We start from the raw sequence: 14,206 nt of genomic DNA, 5'->3' as shown, positions 1-14,206 counted from the left end.
CCTCTCAGATTTTTCCTTCTAGCTGATCCAGAACATTGGCGGCTAGGAGTAAATAATTTTTTTTTATCATCAGAATTGACTATTTTCTTCTATTTTGTGAAAAATAACATATATGCAGAAAAGTAAAACATTTCAAAGCACAGCACCACAATGAGCTGTAGAGCAGATTTCAGACTTTGGAATGGGTTACAATTCTAGCTGCTTTTTTAGGTTTTTACTTCTAGCTACTCTAAGATACTGGAGACAGTGAGATCAATTTAATGGTTCAGCAATCATATTCATTTGTTAAATCCTATCTTCCCATTTTGAGTTAATTTTTGTATAAGGTATGACACTGGGGTCCTCTTTCATTCTTTTGCTTGTGGATATCCATTTCTCCAAGCACCGTTGGCTGGAGAGACCATTCTTTTCCCAATTGAGTGGACTTGGCATTCTTGTCAATAAACAATTGAACTATGAGGCATGAGACTAGATGAATGAATCTTGAGGACTGTATGTTGAATGAAATGTCAGAAACAAAAAGACAGATATTATCATGCCTTATTTTTATGGACTAACTGTAATATACAAACTTGGAGAATTAAAATCAAGAGCATACGTTATCAGGTTAAGGCCACTGTAAAGCTTCTGAGATTTTAGCTCTTCTAGCAGTCACATCTATTCGGAACTGTAACTGTTATTTCTAAATTCTGAGATGCTGGGCTATTTGTGTATAATGTGGTCATTCCCTGGAACTTTGGATATTTGTGTGACACCTGAGACTCAGAGTTAGAGCTCTGAAGCTATGAATGTCAGCATTACCGCATATAACAACTGTTAAAAAAGTTGAAAAAGTGATCAGACTTCAATTAGATATATTTGAACAGTATAATTACATGGAATCTTGAATAGGGAGTGAGATCTTGTTGGTTTGGACAGGTTCGTGTGATGCCCAATATATCTCAGAGAATTTAGGCAGAGAATAAAAAAGCATTTGCAAAGTCCCTTTATGGGACTTGGGAGAAAGGAGGAAATATTAAACTTCCCCCATGGGGAATTCCTGATATTTTCACTAATAGTAGGGGCAATCAGTTCAATAGGCTGAGCCCTCCATCTTGGGGTTCGCCCCTATGAAACTTATTCCTGCAGAGGAGAAACTAAGCCAATTTATAGTTATGCTTAAGAGTCACCCCTGGAGAGCCTCTTTTGTTGTTCAGATGTGGCCTCTCTCTTTAAGCCAACTTGGCAGGTGAACTCACTGCACTCCCCTCTTCGTGGGACATGACTTTCAGAGATGTAAATCTCCCTGGCAATGTTGGACATGACTTTTGGGGATGAGCCGGGACCTGGCATCATGGGATTAAGAAAGCCTTCTTGACCACAAAATGGGGAAGAGAGAAATGAGACAAAATAAAGTTTCAGTGGCTGAGAGATTTCAAATAGAGTCGAGAGATTATTCTGGAGGTTATTCTTATGTATTATATAACTATTCCTTTTTAGTTTTAGAGTATTAGAATGGCTAGAAGGAAATACCTAAAACTGTTGAACAGTATTCCAGTAGCCTTTATTCTTGAGGAAGATTGTCTAACTATATAGCTTTTACAGTGTGACTATGGAAACCTTGTGACTGATGTTCCCTTTATCCAGGATATGGACAGATTAGCAAAAAAATAAGGATAAATAAATAAATAAAAAAATAATGGGGAAGGATAAGGGGTAAAAAAATTCTGGGTAGAGTGCAATACTAGTGGTCAATGAGGGAGAGGGGTAAGGGTTATGGGATATATGGGCTTTTTCTTTTTTTTTTATTTCTTTTTGTGGGTTTATAGAAATGTTCTAAAAAATGATCATGGTGATGAATGCACAGCTATGTGATGATATTGTGAGCCATTGGACTGTGTACTTGGATGGACTGTATGGTGTATGAAGATATCACAGTAAAAATATTAAAAAAAAAAAGAAGTGAAGGTCTATTTCTGAACTCTTAGTTTGATTCCACAGGTCAATAATATCTATCCTTGTGCCTGTACTATGCTGTTCTGACCATTGTAACTTTATAATAAGCTTTAAAGTCAGGAAGTGTGAATCCTTCAACTTTTTCACCCAATAGCCAAAAGTATGTTAACCCAGAAGGGAGGTAATATTGTTATCCCCATTTTACAGATGAGGAAATGCAGGCACATGGAATTTATGCAACTCATTCACTTAATAAGTAGTAGACCTGGGACAGGAACTTATGTTGAAGACTTTGTTGAGGACGGTGTTGAAAGCAACACTGTCATTCTATTACAAATGAGAACGAATCACTGGCAGGGTAATCCTATGTTTCATTTCTAGCCATTGCATATTCAGTGGATGTAGCCCAGGATTTGGCTACAGCTTTATTAGCTATGTGAATTTGAACAAGTCAAATAACCTCTCTGATCCTGAGATTCCTCACCCTTAAATAGAACTAATATTGGATTCTCCCATACAGTGTAGTTTGTTCATTCGTTTATTCATTCTTCCCTACATTTATTGAATGCCTCCAATGTCCATACACTGGAGGTGAATTAAACCGAGATTCTGGTCTTGAGGAGTTTACTGTTGGTAGGTTATTGTGAGGTTCCAGAAAAGCTGGGTTAGTGCAAGTGCTAAAAGCCTTTGTTAGTCCAACCAGTCTGATTACAAGGAATGAAGATAATTCTTCCCAAGCTATCTCAAGTAAAAGAGGGTTTATTGTGATGGCAAGAGAGAAGACCAGAACTCAGTCTCTATCTGTGTGTGTGTCTCTCTCTCTCTCTCTCTCTCTCTCTCTCTCTGTGTGTGTTTTTATCTCTCTGCCTTGGTATCTCTGTCCTCTTCTTTCTCTCTGCCCTCTCTGTGGCTTGCTCCCTCGCATTTCTGCTGGTTCATATCCAAGGGTTAATTTGTACCCTGACATGCCCTGGCCCTCCAGACCCAGCTTGGTCCATCACATTTCATACTATATTCTTTTGACTTCAGCTTCTGCTATTTTATGATTTCAGTTTCTGTCCCCCAGTTGCACATTCACAAGAAAGAAAATCTGGTCCAGCACTTTTTTTTTTCTTTTTAGCATTAGGTCGTAGGTCATAAATTATAGGTTAGTGTTCAATTTACAGATTGGCTGCTCTCATGTTAGGTGTTTAGTTCTGATCCAATCAGCTGTGATCAGGTGGAGTCAGAGCCACGAGGCTAAAACTTGGTCACTGCCCTATCACCTCCCCTAGCATGACTATTGGCAAAACAGTTTCCCTCTACAAGGGATGGCGGGTAGGTCCCGTGACATCTTCAGTTCAGCTCTGTGGAAATATGTTTTATAGTAACTTCCCAGGCTGTCCACAACCTGCTCTTTTCCCTATCAGCACTCTTTTATTAAATGGAACAAAATCCACTCAGTCATTCAAGTCGGAATCTCAGAGCCTCTCTCTCCCCTCCCTCACATCTGATTTGCCATTAGGAAGTATATATTTTACCTCCTATTAATTTCTCTCCCTCCTACCTGTTCCTCCCCCTCCTCTCCAATCTTGCCTTATTTTAGACTTTTGTCTCTGGCCTTCATCATTCCACTTGCCTTCTAAGTGGTCTCTCTACTTACTTTTTCTTCCCCAGTCCACTCTCCACATTACCTCCAGAACATTCTTTGAAAAATGCAAATGCAGCCATGTTACTGTCCTGCTAAAATCTCTCAGAGGTCAAATGACACAATTTTTACTCCTTAGCTGGAATAACATTACCTTTTTGATCTGGCCTCTGTCCCTCCTCCTCTCATACCTGACTCACATCCAAACAAGTCATTCTCTCACCACCATAGCCTCAGCAAGTTTCATGTTCCTTCTGCCTGGAACTCCTCACCTCTCCTACTGACAAACTCCTGTGCAAATTTCATAAGGAGGCTTATTTATTCCCTAAAAAAAACTTCCTTGATCTTATTAGTAAGCCATTCAGAGAGCACAGAAGAGCCACATAAGCAAGGGTTCAAATTCCAAATCTGCCATGTACATGCTGTGTGCCCTTGGGAAAATAATTTTACTTCCTGAATTTTTTTTTCTCATTTGTTTAAAGGATACAATGATTCCTGCTTAGTAGGGCTATTGTAAGTATTAGAGGTATAATGTATGCAAAGCATTAGGTAGGTGCTCAGCCAACTTTTGTTCAATGCATCTATAAATCAAATTAATGTATTTACTTAACTTAGCAGCCGCTTTTGACATAGTTGATCACCATCTCCTCCTTAGTGTTCTTTTCTTTTTCCAGAAACACCACACTTGCCTGATTTTCCTCCAACTTTCTGATCACCTCTTTAGAGTTGTTCTCTCATTTCCCCAACCTGTAAACGTTGGAGTGTGCCAGGGCTCAGAACTTGAATCTTTTTCCTTTTCTACCTATTCTTACTCCCTAGCTTATCTCACCTATACTCAGGACTTCAAATACCATGTCCATATTGATGACTTCCTAATTTCTATCCTCAGCCTGGACTGCTTCTCTGAATTCAAGACTCATACATGTAATTGCATATTTGATCTCTTCACTAAAATGTGTAAGAAGCATTCAATATTTGGTATGTTCAAAACTGAATTTCTGATATCCCCCTGCCAAAACCTCTTTCTTCCACACTCTTTCCTGTTCATTTCCTTGACCTGTATCTTTCTCTCACACCCACATCTAATCTGTCAACAAATCCTGTTGGCTCTACCTTCAAATTATACCCAGAATTTTACTGCTTTTTACACCTAATTACAGCCAATCTGGTCAAAGTCACCATCATCTCTTGGTTGACTCATTGCCATCTACCTGGTTTTCCTATTCCATTCCCTTTCAACCTTAACCCTGTCAACCTATACTCTGATTTTTGTCTCTATAAGCATACATATTCTCTAATATTTTCTTTGTAGTTACCATAACATCCTAGATCTATAGGATGCTATAGATTTAGGACATTAAATTTCATTTGTTTAGATACCAACTTAACTTCAATGGTATATTAGTTGACAAGCTGTCAGAACACAATATACCAGAATTTGAATGGCTTTTAAAAAGGAGAATTTAATAAGTTACAAGTTTACAGTTCGAAGCTTGTAAATTAAGGCATCCAGGGAAAGATGCCTTAATTTAAGGAAGGCTGATGGGTCAGGATCACCTTTTTCTGGGTAGTCACGTGGCTGGCATCTGCTGGGCCCTTGCTCCTAGATTCTGTTGCTTTCAACCTCTGTTCCTGTGGGGGTTCCTCACTTTGCTTCTCCAGGGCTGGCTTTCATATCTTGGCTTCCCTTGGCTGTCTCCAGGTTCTGTCTTGTTTAACATCTCATGGCAACATCTGCTATTCTCCAAGCATCTCCAAATGTCTGTGCCTCTGTTCTCCAACTGTTGGCCTCTGTGTCAGCTCTGCTCTGAAGTTTCTGTGAGCTCTGTTGTTTCTGAGGTTTCTCAAAAATGTTTCCTCTTTTAAAGATGCTAGTAAACTAATCAAGATCCACCTGGAATGGGTAGAGTAACATCTCCATCTAATCAAAATGTTATAACCACAATTGGGCATGTCACATCTCCATGGAGATAATCTAGTCAAAAGTTTCTGTACTACAGTATTGAATTAGGATTAAAAGAAATGGCTGCCTGAAATGCATTCTGAAAAATTATACTGATATTTCTTTTAGCCTCTAGTTCCTTAGACAAAATAAAAACCTAAAATTGTGGAATTGTAACCCATACCAGACTCGAAATCTGATCTACAATTAATTGTCACATGTACTTTGAAATGTATTGCTTTTATGTATATAGGTTATTTAAAGAAAAGGAGAAGTATGACTGAGAAGATAGGATTTAACAAATGAGTACGGCTGCTGAATCATTATATTGATATTTCTGTTGGTCACCAGTGTCTTGGAGCAGCTAGAAGAAAAAAAAGTCGTGGTAACCCTTACCAAACTTTAAAATCTGTTCTATAACTGCTTGTTAAAATGGACTTGGAAATTTATTGCTTTTTTATATATATGTTATATTTCACAATTTAAAAACCATTTAAAAAATAGAGTCTGGAGACTATTCTTATGCAAGCTTTAGCTAGTTTGACAAACCCCAATCAAAACCATTCCTATTAACACTAAAGGCTCTATCTGAAATTCTACAAGAATTTTCCATACTAGGATTACTTTCCAGATACCTACAACCTCCAGATGGGTTCCTAGGCCAGGTAAATCCTGAACTCAGAGGGGTCAGCCTCTCTAAAACTATCAACTAGTTCTATCCCCCTAATCCATATTATTGATACCCTTTTCCAACATGAAAAAGTTAGAGAGGGCAGAAATGAAATACTCCTAAATATTGGGAGAAATTTTGAAGGTGAAGAAGGAATATATAACAGAGAAGATAGGATTTAATAAATGAGTCTGGCTACTAAATCATTATATTGATAATTGTTTTAGTCTTCAGTGTCTCGGAGCATCAAACTTCCTCAAATGTCAATTTATATTGATAGAAACCCTGGGAATAGGTATGGGAATAGATCCTAAAGGTGTCAGATTAGGGTGGTAGAAAAAAAAAAAAGAAATGGCTGCCTCTATGAGATTGGATCAGGAGTAAAACATAGCTTTTCTAGAGTACATGATATTTTCAAACTAACACAAATGGTATACACAAAACCTATTCTATACCCCCTGTACCTCCACCTTTTTGTAGTTCCTGTCACAAACTATATGCTTATACATTATCAGTCCCAAAGCATTGATTTATCATTACACTTTATGCATTTGCCTTTTAAATCCTATAAGAAGTAACAACTGGAGTTATAAACAAAAAATACAATAATACTAACATTTATATTCACTCATGTTTGTAACTGTTCCTTCTTCTTTGATTCTTCTCCCAATTTTTAGGGGTCTTTGGGTTATGCTTATTCTAACTTTTTCATGTTGGAAGGGGTGTCAACAATATGGGATAGGAGAACTACCTGATGTTCTTGGAGAGGCTGGCCCTTGTGGGTTTCAGGACTTAACTGGTTTAGGAAACCATTCGCAAGTTGTAGATTTCTGGAAAGTATTATTAGTGTGTGAAACTTTTGTAAAATCTCAAATAGAGCCCTAGGTAATATTTAGGGTTAACGGAAAAGGTATTGGTAGGGGTTTGGCAAACTGTGGTAATTAGAAATATTTAGTTGAACGTTGCATCAGGGTAGCAATAGACAGAATAGCCTCTTTACTCTATTTGAACTCTCTTTGCCACTGGTAACTTATTTTGTTACATTTCTTTCCCCCTTTTGGGCAGGAAGGCATTGTCGATCCCATGGTACCAGGGCCTGGCTCTCTCTGGGAGTCATGTCCCATGTTACCAGGGAGACTTTCACCTCTGGATGTCATGTTTCAGGTAATGGCGAGAGTAATGATTTTCATTCCAAAACTGTGCTTAGAGAAAAAGTGGCCACTTTTCTGAGTAACAAAAGGATTTTCTGGAAGTGACTCTTAGGCATAACTACAGGTAGGCTTAGCTTTACCACTACAGAAATAAGTTTCATAACAGTAACCCTCAAGATCAAGGACTTGGCCTACTGGCTTGTGAGTCCTTAATGTTTGAAATAGTATCAGGGATTTCCCCAGTGGTAAAGTTTAATAGTTCCATAGTTTTTCTTCCATCTCTCAAGGGACTTTGTCAATACATTTTAATTCTCTGCCAGCATACTCTGGGATGTATCCAGGTATTACATTAGGCTATACAGAATTACAAGCCCTCATTCCCATTCTGGGCATCATGTGTTTGAGTTGTTTAAATGAGCTCTCGAGACAGGTTGAGTTATATTATGTGCTACAAAAAATATATGTTTCGGACAAAATAAACATTTCTTCCTTTGGTCCCAAACAGTAGGTGAAGCTTCTCATTCATTTTTTTGTTGTTCTTTTTTTTGGTTAGGTGTATATCATTAATATCACATGACAAGGTACCAACTCCCCCCGTTCTTCAGGGGGTCTGGGATGGAAGCTGTAGAGGATAAGCAATTCTCAGTGTTGAGGGATCGAGTTGGGGTCAGGACTTCCCAGCAGCTAACAGCCTCTCTCTTCCTTTCATGCTGTCACTAGGGTTGGTGGTCCAGGGGCTCTTACTCCTTAGAGGCCACATAGACCATATGGTCCCCCACCCTTTTGCTGTAGCAACATTGATTGTCATACTAGGAAATGAGCTTAATGAAGTGGTCATTGAGGACAATGCCAGCCTCAGCATCAAAAGTAGAGGAGTGGGTGTCACAGTTAAAGTTGCAGGAGACAACCTGGTCCTCAGTGTAGCCCAGGATGCCCTTTAGGAGGCTGTGCTCGTTTGAATTTGTGGACTGCAGAAAAGTCACGTCCTTTAATCCTCATTCAGTATTGTTGTGTGGAAGTTTTTTAATTGTTCCTATGGAGATGTGACTCACCTGATTATGGGTGTTAACTTTTGGTTAAAGGGAGATGTGACTCCACCCATTCCAAGTTGACCTTGTCTGGAATCCTTTAAAAGAGGAAACATTTTGGAGAGAGTCCCTTTTAGAGTCACGACAGAGTCTACCAGCCAGCGACCTTTGGAGATGAAGAAGGAGGATGCCCCCCTCCCAGGGGAGCTTCATGAAGCAAGAGGCCTGGAGAGGAAGCTAATACATACTGCCATGTTTGCCATGTGTCTTCCCAATTGAGAGAAACCTTGAATGTCATTGGCCTTCTTGAACGAAGGTATCTTTCCCTGGATACCGTAGATTGGACATTTCTATAGCCTTGCTCTAATTTGAATATTTTTACAGCTGTAGAACTGTAAAATCCCCCTTTTAAAAGCTGTTCTGTTTCTGGTACATTACATTCTGGCAGCTAGCAAACCAGAACAGGGCCTTCTGACACCTGCTTCACCACCTTCTTGATGTCATCATACTTGGCCACTTTCTCTAGTCAGCAGGTCAGGTCTACAATGGACACGTTGTGTGTGTGTGTGTGTGGGGGATGTGGAAGGCCATGCCAGTGAGCTACCCCATTCAGCTCTGAGTGACCTTGTTCAAAGCCTTGGCAGCACCAGTAGAAACAGGGATGAGGTTCTGGGCAGCCCCACAGCTGTCATGCCACATTTTCCTGGAGGGGCCATCCACAGTCTTTTGTGTGGCAGGGATGGTGAGGATGGTGGTCATGTGTCCCTCCATGATGCCAAAGTTGTCATGGATGACCTTGGCCAGGGAGGCCAGGCATTTGATGGTACAGGAAGTATTGCTGATGATCTTGAGGGAGTTGTGTACTTCTCATGTTTCATGTTCAGTGCAAACATGGGGGCATCGTCTGGAGGGGCAGAGATGATGGCACTTTTGGCACCTTCCTTCAGGTGAGCCCCAGCCTTCTCCATGGTTGTGAAGATACCAGTGGACTCCACAACATATTTAAAACCAGCATCACCCCATTTGATGTTGGGATCTTGCTCTTGGAGGATTCACATTGATGACAAGCTTCCCGTTCTCAACCTTGATGGTGCCTTTGAATTTGCCATGGGTGGACTTATACTGGAACATTTAGTCCATGTAGTTGAGGTCAGTGAAGGGGTCATTGATGGCAGTAACTTGCACTTTGCTGGAGTTCACAGGAACCCTGGTGAGCAGGCACCCGAAAGGGCCAAATCTGTTTTTTTCTGACCTTCATCATTGTGTCTCAGTGATGTGGCTGGCACTGCCTTAAAGGATAAGGTTGTCTGTAGAGTAAGGAGGAGCAAAGAGCCCTCATTTTTATTTGGGGTAGTGGTGCATGGTCTGGCCTCATTCATTTTTTTTCTTTGAAAGTTTATTATAAGTATTGTTTATTATTATTTAATACCATAATAAAAATAAATTTTTAAAATTGTGAACTATAACATATGTACAAAAAGCAATAAACTTCCAAGTACATTTTAACAAATAGTTATAGAGCTTTTAAAGTTTGGTATGGGTTACAGTGCTGTGATTTTTTGTTTTTTCTTCTAGCTGCTCCACACTGGAGACCAATAGAAATATCAGTATAATGATTCTGCAGTCATACTCATTTGTTAAATCCTATCTTCTCTGTTATACTCCTCCTTCTCTTTAAATAACACATACACATAAGAGCAATAAATTTCAATGTACACCACAACAATTAGTTGTAGAACAGATTTCAGAGTTTGGTATGGGTTACAGTTCTACAATTTTAGGTCTTTATTTCTAGCTGCTCTAAGGGACCAGAGGCTAAAAGAAATATCAGTATAAGGATTCAGCAGCCATTCTCATTTGTTAAACCCTACCTTCTCTGTACAACTCCACTATCACCTTTGATCTATCTCCTACTCTTTAGGGGTGTTTGGGCTATGCCCATTCTAACATTTTCATGTTGGAAGGGGCTGGTGATAATATGGGATAGAGGGATGGCACTCGTTGATGTTCTGGAGAAGCTGGCCTCTCTCCATTTCAGGATTAATCTGGTCCAGGGACCCATCTGGAAGTTGTAGGTTTTGGAGAGTTACCATAGTGCATGGAACCTTTGTAGAATCTTATATAATGCCCTAGGTATTCAGCACTGGCAGGAATGATTTTGGTTGGGGTTTGGCAAGTTATGATAGGTAGCAATGTCTAACTGAAGCCTACATAAGAATGGCCTCCAGTGTAGCCTGTCAACTGTATTTGAACTCTCTCAGCAACTGATACCTTATTTGTTACACTTCTTTTCCCCCTTTTTGTCAGGATGGCATTGTTGATCCCACAGTGCCAGGGACAGGCTTATTCCTGGGAGTCATCTTCCACACTGCCAGAGAGACTTTCATCTCTGGTTATCATGTCCCATGTGGTGGGGAGGGCAATGGTTTTATTTGCAGAATTGTGCTTAGAAAGAGAGATGGCCTCATTCATTTTTTTCAAAAATTTTTATTGACAAAACATAGCAATATACAAACATGAGCATTCTTAACATATGAACATTCCATTCTTGGTATATAATCAGTGACTCACAATATCATCACATAGTTGTATATTCATCACCATGATCATTTCTTAGAATATTTGCCTCACTCCAGAAAAAGAAATAAAAAGAAAAAGCTCATACATAACATACCCCTTACTCTTCCTTCTCATTGATCGCTAATATTTCCATCTACCCAATATATTTTAATATATTGTCCCCCCTATTTTTTTCTATACCCCTTACCACTCCCTTTCATTGATCACTACTATTTCAATCTACTCAATTTATTTTAACATTTGTGGCCTCATTCATTTTTGAAAGACAGTTTTGCCAGATATAGAATTATTGATTGGCAATTTTTTTGCTTTCAGCACTTTAGAGATGTCATCCCACTGCCTTCTTACCTCAAAGGTTTCTGATGAGATATCACACTGAATGTTATTGAGGCTTCCTTTTAATAAATATTTTTATTGAGAAATCTTCACATACCTACAGTTCATACACAGCATGCAAACAATGGCTCACAATATCATCATATAGTTGTGTATTCATCAGCATGATCATTTTCAGAACATTTGCATCACTACATGAAAAAGACAGAAAAAGAAAAAAGAAAAAAACTCATATATCCCCTACCCCTCACCCTTCCCTCTTATTGACCACTCCCTTTATTTCTCCCATTATTTATTTATTTATTTATTTTTGTTCTTATTTTTTTACTCATCTGTCCATATCCTAAATAAAAGGAGCAATAGACACAGTCACAGTCACATTGTGAAATCTATATAGTTATACAGTCATCTTCAAGAATCAAGGCTACTGGTACACAGTCCAAGTGTTTCGGGTACTTCCCTCCAGCCACTCCAATATACCAAAAACTAAAAAGGGATAGCTTTGTAATGTATAAGAATAACCTCCAAAATAAACCCTTGACTGTTTGAAATCTCTCAGTCATTGAAAATTCATTTTGTCTCATTTCTCTCTTCCCCATTTTGGTCAAGAAGGCTTTCTCAATCCCATGATACTGGGTCCTGGTTTATCCCTAGGAGTCATGTCCTATATTGCCAGGGAAATTTATACCTCTGGGAGTTATGTCCCATGTAGAGGGGAGGGCAGTGAATTTACTGCGGAGTTGGCTTAGAGAGTGAGACTACATCTAAGCAAACAAGAGGCTCTCTGGGGTTGACTCTCAGGCATAATTATAAGTAGGTTTAGCTTCTCCTTTGCAGAAATAAATTTCCTAGGGGTTAATCCTAAAATCAAGGGCTCAGCCTATTGAATTGGTTTTTGCCACTCCTTGCAAGAATGTCAGGAATTCCTCAGGTGGGGAAATTTAATATTTCCTCCTTTCTCTCCAGTTCCACAAAGGACATTGCAAATACTTTTTTTATTATTTGCCCAAATTACTTCTTTTACACTTTTTGCAGACTGATCTATGTGAGTGTTATCCTTCAAAGTTTACCTATACAATGAGTTTAGAGAAAATCTCCAAGCCAAAGTTTAGGGGCCACCCAGGTCCTTTTGATGTATGCATCTTTTCTTGGGCATGTGTGGCCCTAGGAATTCTCCTGTTTACACAGATATGAATGTCCCCTCTTTTCTAGGAAACAGTTTCCTTATAGTTCCCGGCACTGCACTGTATATATTACAGCCATGAATTCCTTCCCCCAGGCAATCACCTACTTGCTCTCCCACAGCATCCTCTGTGAGCTGCCTTCTATATGCAGAGCAAGTTCTGGGATTCTAAACCTGCAAGGGGTGTCCTGCTTTAATCCCTCAGGCTGCCACCAAACAGACTGGGCCAGACAAGTGCTTCCAGTATGTTCACGGACACTCTGCTCTCTCCAGTCCTGGGGCCAAGGATCTGCACAGCGAAGGTGGGTTAATTCCATGCCGAGCCAATGAGGGGTAGGGGACAGGGTAACCAGTGTACCACAAGATCCTAGTACCCTTAAGTAGCCTTTTTCTTGATTCGGTGCTTGTCTGATTACTACAGTCTTTTGTTTTCTTGAGCTTTGAGAGATATTTCTACCAGTTATTGCTGGTTATTCAAAGCTTCTGTTCAGGATGGTGCCCTGAAGCATCTCCCTCTTCCTTCTTCCTTGCTATATTTTTTATCTTAGCATTTGCTTCTATCAAAATGCTCTACATTTTGCTTATTTGATTTGTTTATGGAGTGTTTCCTGCACTAGAATGTAAGCGCCACAAGAAAAGAGATTTTGAACTTTTAAAAACTACCCTAGGTGTTCAATAAAATGTGTTGAATTAATAAATTTGTATCAGTGAACAAAAGACGGGAATAAATTTAATGTTTCACAGAGATAGGTATTTTTAACTTTACTTCTAACTATAATTTTAGCAACATACCAGACAAGAAAGACATGATCTGTTGGAAATTTAGGGATCATTCTATGTTATCTAAATTATCTAGAGTTTTTAAGTGATGAGAAAATAATAAAGAGTCAAAGAAGAGAAAAAGGAAAATATCTGAACCAAGAAATCCTTCATGGTTCTCCTTTCTCTAACGTTAGATCAATTACCTAAAAAAAACTTTACAATATATTTTTTGTATATCACAACTTAATTTTTCTTCATCTAAATGAAAATTTCTCATTTATTCAGGGTGGAATATTGATACAACTGGATTTTTTTCTCTGCTTGATGAATGACAAAAGTGTTGAGATTGGGGTGTCAACTCAAGTAAGGAAAAGATGATGGTTAACAACTTCCATTTGCCTGCAATTTTGGAGAAGCATGAGAATAGGATGGGCTAGGAAGTTCAGTTATTACGCCGATATCTCAGTAACATTTTTACTTCTTCCATACCCTCATGATGCAGCATAATGAAAGAGAAATTTGTGGACGTAGGATTTATGTAAAGAGAGAACTGCAGTAGGTATCAAAGCTGTGATTGGGTTTACTATTGGGTAAACTAGGATATTGAATGAAAATATTTTACAATAAATGTGGATTAAAATGTTAAAAAGTAAAAACCATCAGTTAAAAATATTTGGTCACTTTTTTTTAGGACAATACCCCCTGTGTTCAATCATAGTAACTAGATCACTCTATGCAATATCTTTATATAAATATTGGTCGCAAATGGACACTGTCTCTGCAGTTTGACAAACATGAGTGTAGTGATCAAATTGGCCTGTACATGGTCTTTTCTCTATCTCTTATTTAAAACATCTGTATTTTCCCCTTTGATGCATGGTAATTCCTTTTCTTTCACCCTCTTTTTCATTTTCCTTAGTGTTTTCCTGGACCTATGTTGTAATGGCTGCTGAATCATTATATAGATATTCCTTTTTGCTTTTAGGTATATT

Source organism: Tamandua tetradactyla, chromosome 4, assembly GCF_023851605.1.
Source record: "Tamandua tetradactyla isolate mTamTet1 chromosome 4, mTamTet1.pri, whole genome shotgun sequence".
In the NCBI taxonomy this organism is placed as follows: Eukaryota; Metazoa; Chordata; class Mammalia; order Pilosa; family Myrmecophagidae; genus Tamandua; species Tamandua tetradactyla.
This window is presented reverse-complemented; position numbering follows the sequence as displayed.